Genomic DNA, 17,762 nt, shown 5'->3' with positions numbered 1-17,762 from the left:
ATCAAAGAGTTGGAAGAGACCTCATGGGCCATCCAGTCCAACCCCCTGCCAAGAAGCAGGAATATTGCATTCAAATCACCCCTGACAAATGGCCATCCAGCCTCTGCTTAAAAGCTTCCAAAGAAGGAGCCTCCACCACACTCCGGGGCAGAGAGTTCCACTGCTGAACGGCTCACACAGTCAGGAAGTTCTTCCTCAAGTTCAGGTGGAATCTCCTCTCTTGTAGTTTGAAGCCATTGTTCCGCATCCTAGTCTCCAAGGAAGCAGAAAACAAGCTTGCTCCCTCCTCCCTGTGGCTTCCTCTCACATATTTATACATGGCTATCATATCTCCTCTCAGCCTTCTCTTCTTCAGGCTAAACATGCCCAGTTCCCTAACCTCCTTTGGGAGGGAGTTCCACACCCAAGGGGCTACCACAGAGAAGGCCCTGTCTCTCGTTCCCACCAAACGTGACTGCGATGGCAGTGGAACTGAGAACAGGGACTCCCCGGATGATCTTAAAGTCCTTGATGGTTTATAGGGGGAGACATGTTTGGACAGGTAAACATATAACCCAGAATATCAAGACAGAAAATCCACAATACCTGCTTTGAACTGGGTTATCTGAGTCCACATTGCCATATATTCCAAGTCAGAGCAGATTTTATTCAGTTGTGGCTTTAGTCCTCTCTCATCAGAACTCCTCCCGAAAAAGCCAGAAGAGACCCACTTCTCAATTTGAAAAACAGCTTTGATATTTGGAGAATTGCAGAGGGTTGAGCACCAAGATGCAATTTCCATAAATATACAGTTTTGCATTTGGAGGCTGCCGGGAGAAGCAAGTCTGTATCTCTAAAAAGGTAAAGGTTGTCCCCCTCATTAAGTCCAGTCATGTCTGACTCTGGGGTGTGGTGCTCATCTCCATTTCTAAGCCGAAGAACCGATGTTGTCAATAGACACCTCCAAGGTTACGTGGCCGCATGGAGCGCTGTTACCTTCCCACCGGAGCGGTACCTATTGATCTACTCACATTTGCATGTTTTCAAACTGCTAGGTTGGCAGAAGCTAGGGCTGACAGCAGAAGCTGATCTGTTATTCAATGTCTATCTTTCCTTTCTTCCAAGATTAAACTATAAACACCACTTAACAAAAGTGAAGAAATAATACAGTATTATGTTTTAAATGATTCAAACAGTTAAATACAATGACCAGCAAATGGTAATCAGAAAAGTTTCAGGATATGTAGAGCTACAAAAAGCAACTTGGGCAGATGTGATCCCAGGACCTTGCCCACCTTTGTTTTACTAGCCAGGTGTGTATTCTATGACAGAATTTAAATGGAGACCTCAAATGCTGCTTTTCCCATCTCAGCAAGTCTAGCTGGAGCAGTTTGGGTGTAACATAAGGCCATCACATCACTTGGTTGCATGCTGCAAGTCCAAAAGTGGCAGGTTAAAACCCGAAACGTCAACCAGTGGCTGATACCAGATGAGAGACTCCCTCCTGGGCACATAGAATATTGGGATGAGATGCAAAACTAGTCTTAAGAAATTGGGCTACAAAGTGGAGTCCATGACATGTGAGTGCGAAGAGCAAACTACAGTCCACTTACTATAATGCAACCTGAGTTCTGAAACATGCACAATGGAGGACTTTCTCACAGTGACACCAGAGGCACTCCAAGTGGCCAGCTTCTGGTCAAAGGACATTTAGCATAATGCCAAGCTTTTGACTTTGTTTGTGTTGCTAAATACAATATAACTGTACCCAATTTGCTTCTGACACAATAAATAAAAATCACAACATTTGGTAACATAATTTTGCCTTTCTGCATAGTAAGTTCAAGAAAAGAGAGCAGAGTGAGGTAACAGTATCACATCACTTGGTAACTAGGAGTTACAGTGGTGCAATGGGTTAAACCCTTGTGCCAGCAGGACTGAAGACCAACAGGTTGGAGGTTCGAATCCGAGGAGAGCACAGATGAGCTCCCTCTGTCAGCTCCAGCTCCCCATTTGGGGATATTACAGAAGCCTCCTACAAGGATGGTAAAACATCAAACATCCAGGCGTCCCTTGGGCAATGTCCTTGTAGACAGCCAATTCTCTCACACCAGACGCGACTTGCAGTTTCTCAAGCCTTTCCTGACATGGAAAACAACAACAACAACAACAACAACTTGGTAACAAGGCCTAAATAGCCTAAAGGCACCAGATTCTGTCTGATTTTGGAAGTTAAGTAGGATCTGCCTTGGTTAGGAATATCAGATGCCATAGGTTGCATTTCAGACTAAGGAACCTGCAAAACCACATTTGAGTTTTCGTTACCTTTGAAAACCCCTCTGAAATTCAAGGGTCGGCAAAAATCAACAAAAGACTTGAAAGACACACATGTCTCCTGATAAGTCTCGTTTGACAGTCTGCAGACCTTTCCTCCCAGTGACATCTCAAATCAACATGCAGACTACAGGAAGATCAGGTCTTATCTCTGCCCTCCCACTCAGCTTCCTGCTGCCTGCTTTTTGTAATGTCTTGTCCAATGGAGAGAGATCTAAGAATCCCAGAAGCTTGCACACATGACTCTGCTTTTTTAAAATGACACAATAAATAAAAGGTTTTGCTGTAGTATGTATCTTGATGCAGGGAATGCCGTGGATGTAGCGTACCTGGATTTCAGTAAGGCCTTTGACAAGGTCCCCCATGACCTTCTGGCAAACAAACTACTCCAATGCGGGCTTGGCAAAACGATGGTGAAGTGGATCTGTAATTGGGAATTGGTTAAATGGACCAACCCAGAGGGTGCTCACCAATGCTTCCTTTTCACCCTGGAAAGAAGTGATGAGCGGAGTGCCATCCGCAGGGTTCCGTCCTGGGCCCGGTCCTGTTCAACATCTTTATTAATGGCTTAGATGAAGGGCTAGAAGGCACGATCATCAAGTTTGCAGACGACACCAAATTGGGAGGGATAGCCAATACTCCAGAGGACAGGAGCAGAATTCAGAATGATCTTGACAGATTAGAGAGATGGGCCAAAACTAACAAAATGAAGTTCAACAGTGACAAATGCAAGAGACTCAACTTAGGCAGAAAAAATGAAATGCAAAGATACAGAATGGGGGACAATGCCTGGCTCGAGAGCAGTACGTGTGAAAAAGATCTTGGAGTCCTTGTGGACAGCAAGTTAAACATGAGCCAACCATGTGATGTGGCGGCAAAAAAGCCAATGGGAGTTTGGCCTGCATCAATAGGAGCATAGTGTCTAGGTCTAGGGAAGTAATGCTACCCGTCTATTCCGCTTTGGTTAGACCACACCTGGAATATTGTGTCCAATTCTGGGCACCACAATTCAAGAGAGATATTGACAAGCTGAAATGTGCCCAGAGGAGGGCGACTAAAATGATCAAGGGTCTGGAGAACAAGCCCTATGAGGAGTGGCTTAAGGAGCTGGGCATGTTTAGCCTGAAGAAGAGAAGGCTGAGAGGAGATATGATAGCAATGTATAAATATATGAGAGGAAGTCACAGGGAGGAGGGAGCAAGCTTGTTTTCTGCTTCCTTGCAGACTAGGATGCGGAACAATGGCTTCAAACTCCAAGAAAGAAGTTTCCATCTGAACATGAGAAAGAACTTCCTGATTGTGAGAGCCATTCAGCAGTGGAACTCTCTGCCCTCGAGTGTGGCGGAGGCTCCTTCTTTGGAGGCTTTTAATCAGAGGCTGGATGGCCATCTGTCAGGGGTGATTTGAATGCAATATTCCTGCTTCTTGACAGGGGGTTGGACTGGATGGCCCATGAGGTCTCTTCCAACACTATGATTCTATGATTATTGTCTTATGCCAAGCCTCTCCTTTTGATAGACTTATCCTCCACACAGCTGTCCTTCTGTACCAGTCAATCAAGATTGATTTCAAGATGGTTAGAGAGCCAGCTTGGTGTAGTGGTTTGGGCATTGGCCTACTACTACTCCGGAGACAAAGGTTTGATCCACCAATCAGTTAGGGAAACCTACTGAGCTGCTGAACCTATTGTGGAGATATGATTCTGTAGTTTCGTTTAAAGGTAAGAGCAAAATCCAGAACAGAATCACGATTCCACTGGCACCATCAGCAAATGACTTTCCATCACTACTCTTGAGGAAAGACTGAACGATCATAACCTTTCTACAGGTGAGGTGCTCCCTTATGCTTTGTCTCAAACAGGAGAACATCTTGGGTCATCCCTACTTGCAGCTTCACAGAAAGGATCTGAGCCAGCACAAAAATACATATTTAACCATGAGAGATGATGCATCACGATCTCCCCTCATACATTCCTTATTGGAATGTGTGGCTGATACTCAGAATGAGAGCACTGGTGCGCTCATGCGCAGCTCCTCTTCATTTCAACTTTCCAGGACAACATCCGTATGGAATATAACCCAGTGGACAGAAAGAAAGGAGAGATATTTTGCTGTTCTGCAATTCCTCATGACACTCAGATCTATTGCCTGGGGCAGCCTAGTGAAGGGAAATTTTTTAACAGTGTTGCTGTGAGTTTTCCAGGCTGTATGGCCATATTCCAGAAGCATTCTCTCCTGACGTTTCACCCACATCTACACCAGGCATCCTCAGAGGTTGTGAGGTCTGTTGGAAACTAGGCAAGTATGTCTATGGGATGTCCAGGGTGAGAGAAAGACACCATGAAAATGAACAAAATCTGGCTACCAGTATTAAAAACTCTAAAATTACAACAGCACAATAACAGAGAGGAAACAAACAAGAACATCTAATCACCTCTCAATAAAAGTTTGCTCCAGGCACTGTCAGGCCATTATATGCTAATCAACGTGGTCAGTTGAAACATTCACACCTAGCTCCAGCAGACAAGAGTCCTTTGTCCCACCCTGGTCATTCCACAGATACATAAACCCTTATTCCTAGTTCCAACAGACCTCACTACCTCTGAGGATGCTTGCCATAGATGCAGGCAAAATGTCAGGAGAGAATGCTTCTAGACCATGGCCATATAGCCCGAAAAAACCTACAACAACCCAACTCTTGTCTGCTTGAAACAAGTGTGAATGTTGCAATTGGCCACCTTGCTTAGCATTTAATGGCATTGTGGCATCAAAGCCTGACTGCTTGCTGCCCGGGAGATTCTTCAAAATCTAGCAGCAATCAGCCAAGCTTTGAAGCTACAACGACATTAAATGCTAATCAAGGTGACCAATAGCAACATTCACACTTGCCTTCAACAGACAAGAGTTCTTTCTCCCACCCTGGACATTCCACAGATACCCCATGAATTATATTTTTTTGTGGTTTTGCCAGTTTCTTCATCTGAAACAACCCTTACAAAACCTTGTATCCATTGGTGGTCCCCCATACAAGTGCTAACCAGAGATGGATCTGCTTAGCATCCAAGATGAGATGGTTTTGTGCCTTGAGCGTACTTAAGCCATTAACCACGCAGTATTCCATTCACACCCCTTAAAGTATGGTTGGTTTTGCAAAATGTTTAATTTCCTTGTGAAGCCATACCAGCCTATGATTATGGTCAGCGGTAATGAGTGCTCAGACTGACATATTGTTGATATATATTGATTGATGCTCACAGATATATCGATGCTAAGTGGATTCAGTCTGAACCATGCTGATACACATCCTCATACTTTACTGCTAATTCATTACTAGTCATGTATTCTAAAACTGCATTGAATGGTTCGAAACTATTGGGGAAGCCTCTCTTTCTGCCTCGGTTTTTCTGTCTGCAAAATGGTAGCTAAGACGACAAGTCATAAGAGAACATAAACCAGAGCGAATTTAAATTGTGTAATTTCAAAATGTATAATTTTGACTTGTTGATTTTCATAATTAATTGTATAATTTTTAAAATTACCCAGCATCCCAAACCTGGAGAGAAGGTGGGATGTCAATAAAATAAAAAGGCTATGGAAAACCCAGCTTCAGTAGTTCCTATGGATATTGTTAGCAAGATTCTGCAAACCTTTTAGTACGCTTGTAATTTGAGTTGTTGTGAGTTTTCCAGGCTCTCTGACCATGTTCCAGAAGCATTCTCTCCTGACGTTTTGCCTGCATCTATGGCAGGCATCCTCAGAGGTTGTGAGGTCTGTTGGAAACTAGCAAAATGCGGTTTATATATCTGAAGAAACCATGAAAATGAACAAAATCTGGCTACCAGTATTTAAAAACTCCAAAATCATAACAGTAAATAAAGAACAACACTCAAAAACAGGGGAATTCCAGACAGGGCCAGCTAATCACCTCCCAACAAAGGATTCCCCCAGGCAGTAAGAAGCCAGACCTTGAAACCGATGTGCCATTAAATGCTAATCAAGATGACCAATTGAAACATTCACACCTACCTCAAACAGAGAAGAGTTCTTTTCCCCATCTTGGACATTTAATTTTCCCAGTTTCCAACAGACCTCAAAACCTCCAAGGATGCCTGCCATAGATGTAGGTGAAAGGTCATGAGAGAATGCTTCGGGAGCATGGCCACATGCCCCAGAAAACTCACAACAACCCAGTGATTCCGGCCATGAAAGCCTTCAACAATACATGCTTGCAATTTGTGTGGTTTTTATTTTCAAAGAATTGGCTTAGTATTAATCAAATGGTTAAACTTTAATCCTTATTGGTTTTAAAAGTATACTATGAAGGGAGTGGGGAACTATTGTGAGTGAGCTTGGAAAATCCATTTGTTTAACTTGTTGGTTTGTTTTACTCAACTTGTTTACCATAGCAGAGCAGGTTCACATGAGAATTGTCTTTTTCCTACGGATGGTCCATTGTTCAACCCATGTTGATGACACCTAGCTTCTTTCATGGAGACACTTCCTGCTTTTAGAAAGGATTTTCAGCCATGGGAAAAGAATTCCAGAGAGAGGCGATTGTTGTTTCTCTTTGAGTAATGTTTCTCCTATGGGGGCTTGGACAAATCTATCATGAGCAAGGTCCATTCAGGTTGGTCTTTGCCTTCTTCTGAGGCTGAGAGAGTGGGACTTGCTCAAGGTGGACTTCTGAATGGACAAACAAGAATCATAGAATCATAGAATCAAAGAGTTGGAAGAGACCTCATGGGCCATCCAGTCCAACTCCCTGCCAAGAAGCAGGAATATTGCATTCAAATCACCCCAGAGAGATGGCCATCCAGCCTTTGTTTAAAAGCTTCCAAAGAAGGAGCCTCCACCACACTCCGGGGCAGAGAGTTCCACTGCTGAATGGCTCTCACAGTCAGGAAGTTCTTCCTCATGTTCAGATGGAATCTCCTTTTTTGTAGTTTGAAGCCATTGTTCCGTGTCCTAGTCTCCAGGGAAGCAGAAAATAAGCTTGCTCCCTCCTCCCCGTGGCTTCCTCTCACATATTTATACATGGCTATCATATCTCCTCTCAGCCTTCTCTTCTTCAGGCTAAACATGCCCAGCTCCTTAAGCCGCTCCTCATAGGGCTTGTTCTACAGACCCTTGATCATTTTAGTCGCCCTCCTCTGGACACATTCCAGCTTGTCAACATCTCTCTTGAATTGTGTTGCCCAAAATTGGACACAATATTCCAGGTGTGGTCTAACCAAAGCGGAATGTGAATGCCAATCCCCAGAGTCATTGTCTAATGCTGAAACCACTACACAATGCAAGGCTTATTTAGTGTTGTAGCCAATATCACAAAAGGGATTACTAAAAGGCTGGGCAACTAACATTATGGCTGAGGATTGACTGGGGGTTTGGTGCCTCAATGCCTCCTAGTGGCCAAGGAAAGCAAAACTTAGAAACCTTTTCATAGGTTTATTTTATTGATTGTGTCAGAAGCGCACCAAGGGTCCAGTTGTAATGTATTTTAAAACACGAAGTTTAAAAACTTGGCATTATACTAAATGTCCTTTAATGAGTCTCCAGCAAAGGATCACCACCTTGTTGTGGCGCGGGAGCTTGAGCACCTCAATGATGTCACGAGCGAAACCGTGAAGGGCCACACAAGACAGGACGGTCGTGGCAGAAAGGTCAGACCAAGCATGATCCCTGGGGAAAGCAATCCTGGGGCAATCCCTGGGGCAAACCACCCCAGTATTCTTGCCAAGAAAACTAAATGGACTAATACAACCAGACAGATGTCGGTATGCCATTGGAAGCTGGGGGTGGTGACGACCGACAGGGAGCTCTGGCATGGACTGGTCCATGAAGTCATGAAGAGTCAGAAACGACTGAATGAATGAACAACAACAACCTTTGATGAGTAGCTGGTCACTTGGGGTGCCTCACGCGTTGCTATAAGAAGGTCCTACACTATGTATCTCTCATTTGGTATCAGCCATGGCTTGAGGTTCCGGTTTTTAGCCTGCCACTTTTGGACTCTCGCTTGCTGATGTGTTCCTGCGAGTATTTCTGTAGATCTCAGAAAACTATTTCCTGATTTAAGGCATTGGTGTGCCTTAAGTACTTTCATAGGTAAGGCTCAGAGCATAATCACAACACTGCTCAGTTATTATTATTTTTTGTCGTGTCAGGAGCAACTTGAGAAACTGCAAGTCGCTTCTGGTGTGAGAGAATTGGCTGTCTGCAAGGATGTTGCCCAGGGGACACCCGGATTATTTGATGTTTTTATCATCCTTGTGGAAGGCTTCTCTCATGTCCTCGTATGAGCTGATAGAGGGAACTCATCCGCCTCTCCCTGGATTCAAACCTGCGACCTGTTGGTCTTCAGTCCTGCCGGCACAGGGGTTCAACCCACTGCGCCACTGGGGGCTCCTACTGCTCAGTTATGAATGGCTTTAACATGCCATTGTATTTATTCATTTCTCTTTAATGTAATTCTGAAGATTTGAACAAAAATCAGTGTTTTGTATAAATCCGTGCTGCCATTGCTTGCCTCTTTTTTCTGCTCCCTGTGCATCCCTTTACCATGGTTCTCCTTTTCTCCGTCTTATCTTCCAAATTGCTTCCTGGAATATGCAGATTTCTTCTCCAATGTTTTGGACAGGACTCAGATTCAAATTCTTGTTTGACCATCAAATGTAGTTTCACATCATTTGAACTGCCATGGCCCAAGGCTATGGAATCCTGGGAGTTGACGTCTGGTGAGGCAACCACACTCTTTAGCACAGAGGGCTATGGACCTTGTCAAACTACAAGTATTGAGCCATGGCAGTTCAAATGGTGCCAAACTGCATTAATTCCACAGTGTAGATCAGGCATGGGCAAACCTTGGCCCTCCAGGTGTTTTGGACTACAACTCCCACAATTCCTAACAGCCTCCTGGCTGTCAACCTTTTGATCAGCAGGATTTTCTGCAGCTAGTGATTTAGCCCACTGTGCTAAGCTCAGCCCCATAGTTCAGAGGCTGGGCTTATGTCTTTATAAGCAAGCTTAACATATGCAGGAAATGAAGCTCAGCAGTTTTGGAATGCCTGCATCTCGTAAAGGGCTGCTTTTATATTACTATATAGCAGAGCTGGCAAAGTGACTGTTACACAATGGGACCAATGCATATAGTGCCTCGAGTTACATAAACATATGCAACATAGATGTAGGGTTTCAGCCATTTTATTTATTAAAAGACCAAAATTGCATGCACTACAAGCGTATAATTTGGGTTGAGGGGCTCATCATGGAAATCATTAATCCCTCCAGATATAGTTGGTCTAGGAGTCCCAGAATCCTTCATATCCGTGCTTGCAAGGTTTGCAAGGAATTGTACAATGCCTGAAAGACCACATGAGTCCCACCCCAACTTACACTAATGTTATGCAACTTCCGAATGAAAATAGAGCTTGCAATGTCCTCTCGGTAATATGCATTCACCTGGGGAGTGCATCTTCACCAGGCATGGGCAAACTTCAGCCCTCCAGGTGTTTTGGACTTCACCTCCCACAATTCCTAACAGCCTGTAGGCTGTTAGGAATTGTGGGAGGTGAAGTCCAAAACACGTGGAGGGCCGAAGTTTGCTCATGCCTGAGCTACAGTGTAGAATCAGTGCATCCTGACACCACTTTAACTGCCAGGTGTTTTGGACATCCAGGTGTTTTGGACATCAACTCCCACAATTCCTAACAGCCTACAGGCTGTTGAAGTCCAAAACACCCGGAGGGCTGAAGTTTGCTTATGCCTGATCTACAATGTAGAATCAGTGCATCCTGACACCACTTTAATTGCCATGGCTCAATGCTATGGAGTTGTAGTTTGATTAGACACCTTAGCTTCTTTGACAGAAACTACAACTCCCAAGATTCCATCACATTGAACCGTAGTACTTAACATAGTGCTCAACTCTATTAATTCTACAGTGTGGATATACTCCAAGACACTTGGAGACAGTGAATCATGGACATCTACCTTGAGCAGGTCACACTCTCTCAGTCTATGAGAAAAGCAGTGTCAATTCCCGTCTGAATAAATCTTGCAGAGAAAACCCTTCACCTTGAAGTTGCCATAAGTCATAAATGAGGGCATACAATAACAGTAATGAGTAAAAGGGAAAAAAGCTACCTTTGTATTTATATTCCCTCTCCCCCATTCATTAGAAGCACAAAAGCACATACTGTATTCTATGTACATGCAGCAAAATTGTAAGTGCAGGGAATACAGTTAAAACAACCTCTGCCATTAACACACAAAGTGTTTTCCTTGCTAAGCTCACTGAAACGGAGTGCAATTCCTTTGCTGTGATGAGTTCTGGTAGAGGAGATTATATAATGCGGGCGAGGGTTTATGTAGGTTTCACTGTGATTAATATTGCATAATAAGGCAGGGAGGAGAGCACCGAGTCTGTTACGGGCCTTGATTTCCAAGCGTCTTTCCTCTGGAGGCACAGAAAGAAGAACAGCAAAGCATCCTCCAATCAGCCTGCCTCTCCCCCAGCGTTTCCTCTGTGCTTTTTATGTAATTTCACATTAAAAGGTAGCTCTCCTTTGTGCAGCGGGAGGTAGGCCAGTGTCAAAATAGTTTGGGAATTATAGAAGCAGAGGTTTTGCCAAGTGATGCTAAGATATCCCGTTGTTCCAATTCCAGCTATTTATAGAAGCTATTGATTCAAGAAGGAGACAGTTTGATAAGGAAGGTTGGAAAAGCAGGAAAGAGCAGTGGCAGCTGACAGGTTTGGTTCTGAGAGAGTGGTGAATCCACTCCGGATGCATCTGCACTGTAGAATGAATGCAGTTCGATACCACTTTAACTCCCACGCCTCAATGCTACGAAATTCTGGAAGTTGTAGTTTTACAAGGTCATTACCCTTCTCTGCCAAAGAGTGCTGATGCCTCACCAAACTATGATTCCATAGCATTTATTTGCTTACTTAGTTAGGTGAACCCTCATTGTCCGAATAAGATTGTCCTCCAAGTTCAGTGTTCTGGCAGTGGGTACGTAGGTGATTCTGGAGACCGATTCTTGACCTGCATGTTCTCCCGCAGTCAGGGGCAGCTCAACCCATTACGCAAAGTAAGCATTTGCAGTATAGTTGATTTTGCCCAGGGGCGCTCTTGAGGCGCTCTTGGGGGAAAATATACGAGTTGTAGTTACTGGGATGTATAGTTCACCTACAATCAAAGAGCATTCTGAACTCCACCAATGATGGAATTGAACCAAATATGGCACACAGCACTCTCACGACGAACAGAAAATATGTATCAGTGATTGGTTGGGGGGGGGGGGGGGACCAAAATACTGTTTGCTTACCATTGAAAATTACCTAGGGCCATCTCTGCCCACAGTGAGGGCTTTGGTTTCCAGGTGGGAGGCAGTCCCGGTCGGGGTTGGCTTGATGCGCCTTCCTCTTGGCACATTTCTCTTTTTTGTCCTCCATTTGTGCCTCTTCAAATTTCACAGCACTGCTGGACACAGCTGACTTCCAGCTAGAGTGCTCAAGGGCCAGTTCTTCCCAGTTCTCAATGTCTTTACCACAGTTTTTAAGGCTGGCTTTGATCCCATCTTTAACTCTCTTTTCCTGTCCTCCAGGCCTGTAGCCGGGGGGGGGGGGGGGGGGTAGGGGTTCAACACCCTCCCCAAACTTTTCAGGTTAAAAAAAAACCTGGTTTACTCATGAATTTTAACTGGTTAACCAAATCCCCATGCTAAGTCTATGAGACGCAAAAAATGAAGAGTCCCTCCAGAACTGCAAGCACTATCTCAAGCAAATATTGACAATTTATTCACACTGTCATTACTTGCAGCAATAGCCGATGTAGTGAAGCAACCAAGTTGGGGGGGGGGGGGTGTTGAATGCTCTCATTAAGGAGGCCAGACTTGGTGGAGGTGGTTGACAGGGGCAGAGCTGCAGGCTATTGATGGCTGCTCTGCCACCCTGTTGTGCTCTTTGCTCCAGCGTGAGCTAGGAGGCAGATTTCAACCCCCCCTCCCCCCAAAAAATTTTCAACCCTCCCCAAAAAAAATTTCTGGCTACGGCCCTGCTGTCCTCCAACATTTTCCATTCTTGAATGGTGGTTCAAGGGGGTTTTTGGTGTGTGTGTCAAGAACGACCTGAGAAACTGCAAGTCGCTTCTGGTGTGAGAGAATTGGCTATCTGCAAGGACGTTGCCCAGGGGATTCCTGGGTGTTTTACCATCCTATGGGAGGTTTCTCTCATGTCTCTGCATGAGAAGCTGGAGCTGACAGATGGGAGCTCACCCCACCCCCGGATTCAAACTGCTGAATCAGAAGTCAGAAGTCCTGCCAGCACAAGGGTTTAACTCATTGTGCCACCGGGGGCTCCTGGCAGTTCAAGTGAGGTCAAACTGTATTAATTCTACAGTGCAGATGCAGAGTTGGATATAAGACTTCTAAGGTACAAAAATAGAAGAATGGTTGAATCGTGTAGATCTATGAATAACTCTCATGCATAAAGAACTTCTCATAAAGCATTTCAGGCAAAATGTTGATGTCATCAATATTTTTTGGTAGGGCTGCAATTAATTCCTCCCCCTATTCCCCATATGGACAGCTTGATTGATTTTTGTGAAGTAATTTTGGTACAGTAGGCAGAAGATGTAGCTTTACCTGCTCTGATTCAAAACATCCCATAGCAAAATACACTCCCAAATACAACGAATCGTAAAGAACAAGAAATAAAATAATTTCCATGTGGATATCTCATTTGTTCATTATTTGTGTAGCGTTCAGTCAAACCACATATAGTGATGATTAATGCATTAACGAACTAGTCGCATCCTTGTGCGGATTCTCCTGAAGTCTAAAGCTTCACAAAAAATACTGACCAATATTGTCCTCAAACCTTGAACATAAATACTGTTTTTATTGTCTTATTTTTGTTGTCTCTGTGTGATGCAAAATTAAGGTCATTTCAGCCACAACGCAGGAAAGACTATCTAAAGGTAAAGGTTTTCCCCTGACATTAAGTTCAGTCGTGTCTGACTCTGGGGATTGGTGCTCATCTCCATTTCTAAGCCGAAAAGCCGGTGTTGTCCGTAGACACCTCCAAGGTCATGTGGCCGGCATGACTGCATGGAGCGCCATTACCTTCCCGCTGGAGGTATGTGTATAGATGAAGTATGTGACTGTGTGCTGCCACGCGCTGGGCCTGTGAAAGAGTCTGTAGACAGGATGTGTTTTCTGAATGCCCAACAGGATGCCGGGGTGCCTCGGCTGAGAGACCTTTCGGATTTCCCCACACAAAGTTCTTTTAAAGACTTAGAAAGTTCAACAAAGTTTTTATTGTTGCTTAAATCTTTAATAAATCAAACAAATATTTCAAGGCTTTGAATCACAAGGGACAGGCAACTTTCTTCATAAACTGTTTCTTCCTTCTATAAGGGAAATCCTTGACCCCTCCTTGGGCAATCTATATTTAGGCTTTGCTGGCGGGGGGCCCTACACCCGGTTCCAATTTGCGTTATGGCTGCCACGAGAGGTCCTTACCAGGCCAAAGTCTCTGTGTAGATTTCCAAGAGGAAAGAAGTCCATTGTTTCCCAGCGAAGGCTGGCTGAAAAACAGTGGAGCTGTATTTCTCCAGCAAAGAGCTGGCTGTAGAGTTGTGGAGCTAAAGTCCCCAACAAAGGCAATGCTATTGTTCTCTGTAGAGCTGTGGGACTGGATCCCCCCAGCAAAGCTGTAAAAGATGAAGCTTTCTACAGGTGGAACTTATTCATGTCCTGTACAAAAGACTTCTTTGTGTGAACTGAACTAGAGGTCCCCCTTTTCCCTCCTTAACCCAGAAAAAGGGGCGGAACTAAAGAACATAATGATAATTGATGGGTACTTGGCCCTATGATTGCAAACCAAGGGAAGCCACCTTATTGCAAAATGCATGGAACTTTGGAATACATGCAAACACTCAATAGAAAGGAAAAGAAGTTGGAGCTCCTGGTACAGCCGTAGGAGCACAGACTGAGTAAGATTTCTTTAGGGAGTAAAGAGTAAAGAAGGGGTTAAAGTCTCTAAGTAGACTTTCTTTTGCTGATATGAAGCACAAGATTCTATTCAAAAAACAGTCAACGAGATCAGTTTGTGCACTCAATCAAAACTGATTGACAACTGAATGGATAAAAATATCAAATTTGTGAAAGAACTCCATGTGCTATGACTTTTCAAATGCAGTCTCCCAAAATACATCAAAACAGCTACAATATTGGAAAAAAATGTCTTAAATCGCAGGTCTGTATTATGAGTTTTTTGGTTTGTGCTTAGCAATATCCATGGCAACCCCCCTGATGTCATAAATACAAGATTATGACTTCTAGGAAGCCGCCTTCTAATGATTAATAACACTATGTAAAAAAATTGGAAAATAAATCTGTTCCTGATTTGCAAGTGTTGTTTCCCATTTAATTATGCAGTACTTACTTTGAAAGTACAGTAGAGTCTCGCTTATCCGACATGAATGGGCCAGCAGAACGTTGGATAAGCGAAAATGTTGGATAATAAGGAGGGATTAAGAAAAAAACTATTAAACGTCTAATTACATTATGATTTTATGAGTTAAGCACCAAAACATCATGTTTTTACAATAAATTGACAGAAAAAGCAGTTTAATACATGTGTAGTAACTACTGTATTTACGAATTTAGTAATTACATTGTGTAGTAATTACTGTATTTACGAATTTAGCACCAAAACATCGCAATGCATTGAAACAGCTGTGGATCCGGGCGGGAGGCAGACTGCGTTGGATAATACAGAACGTTGGATGATCGAAGGTTGGATAAGTGAGACTCTACTGTAGTTGTTATACCCCAGAAACTTTGTTTTGTGATTGCCACAAACTATGTTGAATTGGTTGAGACTCTATGAGAAGTTCAGTAATAAACTACAGCAAAACGTGCTGCAGGATGTCCCACAAAAAACAATGTTTTTGCAGTTTAACAAACGTTTTCTATTTTTTTTTAAATGATAGAACAGATTGCCCCAGGCACTGCCAAGCCATCAAATGCTAATCAAGGTTGTCAGGTGAAACATTCACACCTAGCTCCAGCTGACAAGAGTTCTTTATCCCACCCTGGTCATTCCACAGATATATAAACCCTTTTTCCTAGTTCCAACAGACCTCACAACCTCTGAGGATGCTTGCCATTTTTGTTCCTGGGAAATGACATTTATATCCCAGGAACAAAAATGGTATTACATTATGTAATTTGATTGGTTTTGGGTTGTTGTAGGTTTTTTTGGGCTATATGGCCATGTTCTAGAGGCATTCTCTCCAGACGTTTCGCCTGCATCTATGGCAAGCATCCTCAGAGGTTGTGAGGTCTGTTGGAATTAGGAAAAAGGGTTTATATATCTGTGGAATGACCAGGGTGGGACAAAGAACTCTTGTCAGCTGGAGCTAGGTGTGAATGTTTCACCTGACAACCTTGATTAGCATTTGATGGCTTAGCAGTGCCTGGGGCAACCTTTTGTTGAGAGGTGATTAGATGTCCCAGATTGTTTCCTCTCTGTTGTTTTGCTGTTGTAATTTTAGAGTTTTTTTTAAATACTGGTAGCCTAGCTCCACCTAGCTCCAGCTGACAAGAGTCCTTTGTTCCACCCTGGTCATTCCACAGATATATAAACCCTTTTTCCTAGTTCCAACAGACCTCACTACCTCTGAGGATGCTTGCCATAGATGCAGGCAAAACTTCAGGAGAGAATGCCTCGTCTAGAACGTGCCCATATAGCCCAAAAAAACCTACAACCACCCAAAAAACCAATCAAATTACACAATGTAACACAATTTTTGTTCCTGGGATATAAATGTCATTTCCTAATTGGTTGTATCATTTAAGAAAACATGGAAAAAGTTTGTTAAACTGCAAAAACATAGTTTTTGTGGGACATCCTGCAGCACATTTTGCTTTAGTTTATCAATGAACATCTCATAGAGTCTCAACCAATTCAACATAGTTTGTGGCAATCACAAAACAAAGTTTCTCGAGTATAACAACTACAGTAGAGTCTTGCTTATCCAATCTTGGATCATTCCACAAATATATAACCCCTTTTTCCTAGTTCCAACAGATCTCACTACCTCTGAGGATGCTTGCCATAGAATCTAGAACGTGGTCATATAGCCCGAAAAAACCTACAACAAGCCAGTGATTCTGGCCATGAAAACCTTCGACAATACATTGATTGGTTTTTCCTGGGTTTTGGAGGTTGGTGCGTGCTCATGCTAGTTGTTCTCCCACAACTACAAGCAGCAAAACACAATGGTTTGAGGAATACAACGGACATTGAATTTTTTAACATTAGTTTTTATTTGAACCTGTCCTCCCAAGGTATCAGATACATTTATATCCATGTACGTTGGAGGACTAAATATCCTAAAGCAGTGGTTCTCAACCGGTGGGTCCCCAGATGTTGTGGCTTTCAACTCACAGAAATCCTAACAGCTGGTAAACTGGCTGGGATTTCTGGGAGTTGTAGGCCAAAACAACTGGGGACCCACAGGTTGAGAACCACTTCCCTAAAGGCACCAGATTCCATCTGATTTAGAAATTAAACAGGATCAGTCCTGGTTAGTTCTTGGATGGGAACACTTCTTTTTTACCAAGATCCAAACCTGCTCTCAGTGTCTCTTCATTGCTCCTTTAAAGTTCAGACTAAAACCCAAAACTGACTCACTGCATCTATGCCATGGAATGGGAAGTGGTATCTCTTTTCATTATCAAAAACCACTTTGAATCCCATTCTGGGAGAAAGGTGGGTTGTAAATCCAATCTGATAAACAAATAAAATTGAAGCCAGCAGAGGGCAATATGCACCTTGTAAAACATGTTCTTTTTCCGTTTTCATATAATCCAGCCAAACATAAAGAGATGTGATCTCCTTAAAGCCAGGATTTGCAACAGCTGGCCCCACATACATAAATCCCTCCAGCTGAGATTACAGCCCTTTTCAGGCTAATGTGGCTGCATTTCCTCATTTGAAAGGGATGTTCTTCTATCTGAAGGGTTGTTAGAGGACAATTGTAAAGACATACCATCAGGGGCCATGGTGGCACAGTCAGTTAAATCACTTGCTAATCGGAAGGTTGGCGGTTCAAATCCATGGATAGGATGAGCTCCCATTCTTAGCCCCAGCTTCTGCCAGCCTAGCAGTGCAAGAACATGCAAATGTGAGTAGATCAGTGGTTACCAACCTGTGGTCCATGGACCACCAGTGGTCCGCAAGAACTAAAATATGGTCCAATTCCTCACTGTTACTACACTGTTTCAACGAGAGCGACTGGTCTCGCGAGACCTTCTTATAGTGCTAAAGCTTATTAAATAGGAGGAGGGCGACTAAAATGATCAAGGGTCTGGAGAACAAGCCCTATGAGGAGCGGCTTAAGGAGCTGGGCATGTTTAGCCTGAAGAAGAGAAGGCTGA

This window comes from Anolis sagrei, chromosome 5, assembly GCF_037176765.1.
Source record: "Anolis sagrei isolate rAnoSag1 chromosome 5, rAnoSag1.mat, whole genome shotgun sequence".
NCBI lineage: Eukaryota > Metazoa > Chordata > Lepidosauria > Squamata > Dactyloidae > Anolis > Anolis sagrei.
Note: the sequence above shows the minus strand (reverse complement) of the source record.